At 48.8% G+C, this 7794-nt stretch overlaps 1 non-coding gene across 1 annotated transcript; it reads left to right on the top strand.

Annotated features, from left to right (window-relative positions):
* Positions 1-4612: 4612 nt before the first annotated feature.
* TRNAT-AGU (transfer RNA threonine (anticodon AGU)) lies at positions 4613-4686 on the top strand. The gene has a single exon. It is a non-coding gene; the product is annotated as a tRNA-Thr (tRNA).
* The last annotated feature ends 3108 nt before the right edge of the window (positions 4687-7794 follow it).

Here is a 7794-nt window from a genome sequence, read left to right as displayed (position 1 = left end):
TAGCCGTGATACCTTATGGGGATGAGCCTGATTCGAGCGCTATAGTCCACTCTTGTGATCGGGAATGTGCGGGTAGAGGTCTTCCAGCATCCATAGTTGGGCCAAGATGGTGTGTCTGGAGAAGAATCACCAATAGCCGTGATACCTTATGGGGAGAGCCTGATTTCTGGCGCGTATGTTCCATTCTTGTGATGGGGAAGTGCGGGTGAGAGGGCTTACTCACATCCATAGTTGGCCAAGGAGGTGTTCTGTAAGATCACCAACAGGAGATCCTGGGTTCAACTCCCAGTGGTGCCTTGTTGTGTGGCTTTTGTCTCCTCTGCTCACATTTTCCTGTGTCTTTCTAGGAAACAGAAGAGATCTCCCTTGTTATCCAAGTAACTGCTTGCTAAGGAAAAGGCTTCTTTGAAGAGAAACATTGGAAAGAATCAAATCACAAGCCTGGAGTTGATGAAAAGGCTGCTGTGACTGGCATTAGCATGGCGGTTGCTTCAACTGCAATTGCTACAACATGCGAGCCTGTGCCACACGTCCTTGTAATTCGCTGGGGATGTCCACAGACAGAGGCCATGTCACCTTCCTTTTGATTGTCACTGATGAGAAATGGAGCAGCTGGCAGAAAAGTCCCAGAAAGCGGCACCATGGCTAAGCTGGCCAAGGCACCTGGCAGGTAAAGTGGAGGTTAGAGATGCAGCACCCAGTGGTGCCTTGCCAAATGTGTCTGCTCTTCCCACCTTTGGTCAATCTTTGGAGGAAGCAGAGGAAGCAGTGCAGATGCTTGTAAAAGAAACTGGTTGTTTTTTTCTGACAAGTGTCAGAAGGAGGCACCTAAGAAACGTGGGGACAAGAAAAAGGTCATCGTAACTCAACTTGCATCCATGGCTCTTGAGGCCACAACACAGAGCACTGAGCACTGTAGGACCACAACTGATGACAAAAGGGGCTTTTCCAAAGGCATTTTCCACTAGCAGGGTCCTATCTGTGTGCAGAATTCCTTATTGTTTCATATCTGCAGGCCCTGGAGATCACTATTTGGCATCTCTCTGTCTCAGTGAACATCCACTGTGGTTGTTGAAAGTCTGTGAAGGGACTACAGGATGAAACCTGAACAGTGGGACCCCTGAGCTCTGTGTCCCACCGCCTGGATTCCCTCACATACTGTGATGCTGTAACAGGCTGCAAATCTCTGGCACATATTGCACTTACACAGACATCCACAGGTCGGGGCACATCCAACTGAGTTACATGACTGCTTCTCCCAGCCACTCATAAAACTAAGGATAGAGAGCCTTCCGCCAATTCCCCTCAGCTCTGCAGCCTTGTMCCTCTGAATTATACCGCAGGAAGGGCGAACCACAGCGGCTGCCTCCCCCACATGTGGGAAAACGGCTTGACGTGCTAGCCCTGCGGACTAAGTCTCCAGGCCTCCAGCTTGCCCTATTCGACCCAACGGCTTGATCTTGTGGCCAGAATTATTTGCAGTTGTGATTTCCCCCAGCAGTACCGCACAGGGGTACAGGGTCAGCTCCAGCCCAGGCCCATCTGATCTGACTCCCTGCATATCACAGGCCTCCTGTATGACACAATAGCTACTTTTGGGGCAAACACATTCCAGAAAGGCATCTAGTCTTCATTAAATGACATCAGGAGATGGCGAATCCATCACTTTCCTTGGTAGCCTGTTCCTGTGGTGAATTATCCTCGCTGTTGAATATTTGTGCCAGTACCCTTTTTGTAATATGAATTTGTCTCTTTTCACCTTCTAGCCATTGGGTCTTGTTATGCCTTTCTCTGCTCGATTAAAGAGCCCGTTAATACACAATCGTTTCTCTCCATTAAGGCCCTTCAACACTTCAATGAAGTCACCTTTCAATCTTCTTTTGATACGCTAAACAAGTTGAGCTCTTTCAATAGCTCACTAGAAGGCATTTTTCTCCAGTCCTCAGAACATTTGGTGGCTTTTTGCTGCCCCAGCTCCAATTTCACAACATCTTTTTCAAATGACGACACCAAAACTGGAGGCAGTATTCCAGTATCAGTCTCACTGATGTTGTGTCACCTCCTGTGACGTTATTGACATAATCTGTAACTATAGATCACTGTTGCAACCACTCATATTTGCACCCAATATTGTAGAAAGGTTGTCGTGTAAGGGGTGTATAGAGAGGTTCTGATTGGCTGATTTTAATGATGCTGTCTCTAGATGGGTATCATTTTTGTTGTTGACGTTATGAATGTTGGCTCTGTGCTGTCCATATTTCAAACTTGTGCTACGCTTCCCGGGAACACCTCAGCCAGACAAGTTGGTGTCAGTTCTGCCTAGACAGCAAATTGCCAGGTGTTGGAGCTAAGAACTAAAGAATTGTGTCTTATTCAGAGTTGCAGATTGAACAAAGAATCCCTGTTCCTATTGTGTTTGATTATTCTGTAGGGAGATGTTCTTCCCACAGATCCAACCTTGAGTTTATGAGAAGTTGGCACACGTCAGTATAAGATATGGCATCCTTCCACCTCCCTTCCAAGGGACCAATGCCTTGCCTTTAGACACACAGAAAACAATCTTTATTGCCATATACTTTCACTGTTTCTTTGCTTTAACACCTACGAATGTACCTGTTGGACGATCAAAAGAGTTGCTCCAGACCTCAAATCAGAATTCAACAGATATTTTATACTAATAACATTTTATCGAAGTATTCATTACATGTTAACCTGCTAACTTGAGACTATGGGTGGAGACATTATGTAACCTGTTAACCACTGGCTAATGTGCTATCTTGTCTTGCTGCAAAAACCTATCTTGGGGTGAGGAACTGCCTACCCCGTCACTTTCCCCCGCCCATGGAAAACCTGTATATTCTATTGTAATCAATTGATTGACAGTGTCTCAGCCTTATAAGCAAGGTGACTCTCCGCCAGCTCTGTGTGTAATAAACTCCTTTTATTGACCTCTACATGGTATAGATTTATCTCCTTCACAGACATCTGTTGAATAAAGAGGAGATTCAGCATCCAGCACCCAGTGGTGCCTGGCTGAACGTGCCTCCTCTCCCCACAGCTTGGTGATCTTTTGAGGAAATGGAGAAGACTGCCTTTGCCTAGCTGTACATTGCTTGCAAAAGAAACAGGTCTTTTTTTGGTGACAAGTGTTGAAAGGAGCCACTAGGCAAATGTGGAGACAAGAAAAACATCTCCTAACTGAACTTGCATCTGTGGATGCTGAAGCCACAACACAGAGTGCTAAACGCTATAGGACCACGGCTGGAGTCAGAAGAGTCTCTACCAAAGCCTTTTCCCAGCAGGGGCCTCTCTGTGCACAGAACTCCTGGTAGCTTGATGGCTGCAGGCAGTGGAGAACTCTATTTTGGCATCTCTTTGTCTCTTTTGTGGTGAACATCTGCAGTGACTGTTCAAAGGCCTCTGGATAGTGTCTTTGGGAAGAGCTGGCTGAAGAGCCTTCCTAGTAACCAGGAAATCTTGGCTTGGCCTGACAGTTCTTCCTTGCTGAACCTAATGTGTCTGTTGGCTCCTTTTTTCGTATCTCTTTTCATAAAAAGAAAAGACCTGTCAGCAGAATCCTTCTAAGTGGTGGTTCCAAGACAGAGAGAGTCTTCCTTGCGGCTGAGTCTTTTGTGCCATGGGGCATGTCTCACCACTGCAGTGCCTCCTGTTGGCCGTCCTGGCAATTAGCTCTGGTCCACCAGTGCACCTTCATCCAGTGGCATCTGGCTGCCATCTGTTTCTCTCATTAGGACCCATGTCGCTCTCAGGACTTCAATGTCCTCTTATGGACACAGCCCTCTGGCTGTGCCCCACTCAGTTCTCTCCCCCCTTCCAGGGGCAGCTGTCCTCTACCCAGACACTTGCCTCAGTGGCCAGCTGCAGTCCAGGGTGTAGCCACCTGTGTCAGTGGCGACTGAGGCAAAAAGGGTGCACCTCCAACCCCCACCATCTTTTTCTGACCACTTCCCCACAGACCTAGCACCTTCCTCCACCTTTGTATAAGGGCCTCAGTCTGGCAGTAATCAGCCAGGAGGTCACTCATGCTCCCTTACCCGCCCAGCACTACTCTGATCATGGTACCCCTCCTCCTCTTCTTCCTTCAGGGCAGCCAATCCTCCCTCCTCAAACTCCAAGGAGTGACTGACTCTTGCTGTGCTGAGCAGCCCTTTATATATGGGCTGCTCCAGCAAGCCTTCTCCTGATTGGCTCTCCCAATAAGCCCTTTCCTGACTGGCTGGGTTCTGCGCCGCCTCTGCAAGGCTGCCTTAATTTTTTTCCTGATTGTTTGGGGCAGTCACCCACCACACTTGGAAAGTGGCAAATGAGAAGTCTAGAGCTGAAGGAAAAGGTTACCATGACTCAGAACTGAGCCGAGGTTGCTGCGACTGAAACACAGATCACTAACCACAGTATATGATCACAGTGGCTGGTGGGAGAAGCACATGTTAGAAGCCCTCTGTCAACTCAGCTGTGGCTTTCTGTGCACAGAGAGCCAGACACCTCAAAGTCTACAAGTCTTGAGGGAAATGGGGAAGGTCTGTACTTTGGAATTTGCAGGTGTTGTCCTGGACCATCAAATGGAACAGTTGTAAGCACTTTTTTTGAGGCAGGCACCATGGCTTAGCTGGCTAAAGCACCTGTCTAGTAAACAGGAGATCCTGGGTTCAACTCCCAGTGGTGCCTTGTGTATGGCTTTTGTCTCCTCTGCTCACATTTTCCTGTGTCTTTCTAGGAAACAGAAGAGACCTCCCTTGGTATCCAAGTAACTGCTTGCTAAGGAAAAGGCTTCTTTGGAGAGAAGCATTGGAAAGAATCAAATCACAAGCCTGGAGTTGTGGGAGAAAAAGTGCAGCCAGATGCCTGCACGGATGAAGGATGCAACGGGCTGGACAGGTAATTGCCGCGGCGCCACAGGACGGCACGCCCTAGTGGTGGAGGCATGCGGCCCATGGCACAATGCATCAGCCGCAGGCGACTGCTCTTGTTGATGGCACACACTTAGATGATCTGATGAAGTGTCTTTTCTTCTTATGAAGAGGACGATACACGAAAAAGGCAGCCAAACACACATTACGGTTCGTCAAGGAATGAACTGTCAGGTCAAGCCAAGATTCTGGTTACTAGGAAGGCTCTTCGCCAGCTCTCCAAATGCAACTACCAGAGGCCTTTTTACAACAGCTCACTGCAGATGTTCACACAAAGAGACAAGAGGGATGCGAATTACGATTCTCCACTGCCTCGCGCATCAGTACCAGCGAGTTCTGTGCAAGAGCAGGCCCCTGGGTGGGGAAAGGCTTTGTAGAGACTCCTTCTGACCTCGCCTGTGGCATATGCGTTTGCACTCTGTCGGTTGTGGCTGTCAAGCGATCCACAGCTGCAAGTTCATTTAGCGAGATGTTTTTCTTGTTCTCCACATTTCCCTACGTTGGCCTCCTTTTCAACAACTTGTCACCAAAAAAGAGACCTCATTCCTCTTTTTGGCAGCAATGTAGCAGCTACGGAAAGACAGATGGGAGAAAACAGATGCAGCCAGATGCCGACGGATGAACGGATGCAACGGGCTGGACCGAGCTATTGCGCGCGGCCCCAGGAGGCACGCGCTAGTGGTGCGAAGCATGGCCCATGGCACAGATCAGCCCAGGCAAGACTCTCTTGCTTGATGGCACGACACTTAGATAGGATCCTGATGAATGTTTTTTCCTTCTATATGAAGGAGGACCGATACGAAAAAGACCAAACACACATTACGTTCCAGTCAGGAATGAACTGTCAGGTCAAGCCAAGATTTCCTGGTTACTAGGAAGGCTACTTCCGCCAGCTCTTCCCAAAGCACTACCAGAGGCTTTTTACACGCTCACTGCAGATGTTCACCACAAAGAGACAAGAGGCATGCAATTCGAGTTCTCCACCTGCCTCGCAGCATCAGCTAACCAGGAGTTCCTGTGCACAGAGCAGGCCCCTGCGGTGGGAAAAGGCTTTGGTAGAGACTCTTCTGACCTCGCCGTGGCTCTATAGCGTTTGGCACTCTGTCGCTTGTGGTTCAGCATCACAGCTGCAAGTTCCTTTTAGGAGATGTTTTTTTGTTCTCCACATTTCCCTACGTTGGCCTCCTTTTCAACAACTTGTCACCAAAAAAGAGACCTCATTCCTCTTTTTGGCAGCAATGTAGCAGCTACGGAAAGACAGACCCTCCACAGCCCACCATCTCAGCCAGAAAAGAGCCCACTCAGCCTCACCATTGCTTCTTTTCCTTCCCCCCAGAACTCCACTTCTCCTGACCTGCAAGTAGCCATCTCTGGGATGCCAAGAGGCAGACAAAGGGGTCTATCTCCCAGAAGCCAACCACACCTCCATGGGTTCGGCCCTCAGAAGGGCATATGGGGGTTTCCTGGATCCCAGTTGCTCACATCCAGCCCAGCCCTCACCTCTAAAGCCATCAATCTATAGGCCAACCTCCAAGGGGAGAGGAGGCCAAGCCACAACCCTCCAAAAGGTGACACACTAACTACTCTAGGTTCTCCAGACTGACGCCAAGGTGTTTTCTCCACTGACGTCAGCACCCTCTGTCAAGCAGGTTTTGGAGTTATCCCAGGGACAGACCAATAGCAGAAGGAGGAGCACCTTCCTGGACAGCAAGGGATCTGAGAAAAAGGAAGGTAGTCTGTTTCTGAACCAGGGACCTTTTGTGTATTGGGCAAATGTGATAACCACTACACTACAGAAACTCTATCCACTTGGCTTGTGCTCGCCCTGGCACACACTGATGGGGAAACGTAGAGTGAGTGGTGGCAGCCCTCCGATAGGTCAGCTGGCAGAGCAGAGGATGGAGCTGGTGCTCAGGAAGTCATCCTTACATCGCCCTTCTGAACCTTGCTTGAAGGAAAGCTTCTTTTTCTTCCCCTTGCTGACTAAGAACAAGAGAAGAATGAAAGGGCAGGTAGGCCAACTTGGTGCAGAAGCCCATGCTGTCTTTTCCTGCTGCATAGCCTGAAATGAGGGATTTGTGGCAGTTAAAGGAACTGCTGCACTTTCAGAAAACAGCCCCGCCCTGCACAAAGGGAGAAAGAAGAGCCTACCAGAGCTTGTGATTGAACCACAGATGTTCAGCTTAGCACTCACCCAACTGAACTATTTCAACAGCTGCTAGGTTTCTTTTTAGCCTATTGCTTTTCTGTCTGGGATGCTTTTGTCAGTGGCCCATTAAGACAAAATTCACATTTGCTTTCCTTAGCTGGCTAAAGCCCTTGTTTCATAAACCAGCAGGCAATCCTGGGTTCAACTCCAGTGGTGCCTTGGGGAAGTGGCTTTTGGGGCACTGGATTGGCTACTGTCAGAAGACAAGACTAAGATTAGAGAGAGATGGAACTTTGGTCTACGCAGTGTGGTTTTTCTTATGGTTAAATTACACTCACGAGGCAATGATAAAGAGTTTACCTGAAAGTTTAGATATTAGAGCTGATAGGCAGTGGTCCAGTCCCTCAAGGATGACCCCCTCCCTTTGGGCAGGGGCAGGTCTGAGCTCTCACACCAAATGCCCATTGTTGCTCCCAAAATCTGTGGGTGGCTTATTTAGTTTACACCCAGGGTTGAGGCCTACTTTGTGCACCGTGTCTGGGAATGAAAATCCTAAACCACCCTTGAAATAACGAATGCAGCAGGACGTGATTGTCCCTGCCCCAAAGCAGACAGACCAATGGAGAAATGCCATTGAGTCCAGGGTAATACTTCCCTGCGGTTTTACCATTTCCACTTGCTAAACTCCCTCCCAGCCTTCTGGGCTCCTAGAGCAGG

Source organism: Chelonoidis abingdonii, chromosome 18, assembly GCF_003597395.2.
Source record: "Chelonoidis abingdonii isolate Lonesome George chromosome 18, CheloAbing_2.0, whole genome shotgun sequence".
In the NCBI taxonomy this organism is placed as follows: Eukaryota; Metazoa; Chordata; order Testudines; family Testudinidae; genus Chelonoidis; species Chelonoidis abingdonii.
Note: the sequence above shows the minus strand (reverse complement) of the source record. Positions and strands in the feature narration are given on the sequence as shown.